This window comes from Gavialis gangeticus, unplaced genomic scaffold (genome assembly GCF_001723915.1).
Source record: "Gavialis gangeticus isolate Ggan-Ray unplaced genomic scaffold, GavGan_comp1, whole genome shotgun sequence".
In the NCBI taxonomy this organism is placed as follows: Eukaryota; Metazoa; Chordata; order Crocodylia; family Gavialidae; genus Gavialis; species Gavialis gangeticus.
The window spans coordinates 3,493,161-3,493,396 of NW_017728960.1; positions in this window are offsets into that span (position 1 = coordinate 3,493,161).

Genomic DNA, 236 nt, shown 5'->3' on the forward strand with positions numbered 1-236 from the left:
CCAGCCCCGCCGGCCCCGGGGCTTCACGAGCGCCCCCTCCCCCCCGCGGCTGGGCTCGGCCTGTCCGCGCCCCCTGCCCGGGGAAGCCCCGCGCTGGGCACCAGGAACCGGTCCAGCCTGGCCGCTAACACCCCCCAGCCCGGCCCTGATGAAACACAAGCGCCTGCTGAAATATTCATGCCGCGGCCGGGATCCAGCTACGGAGCCGGGCGGGCGGCGGGGAAGCTCCAGCGTGG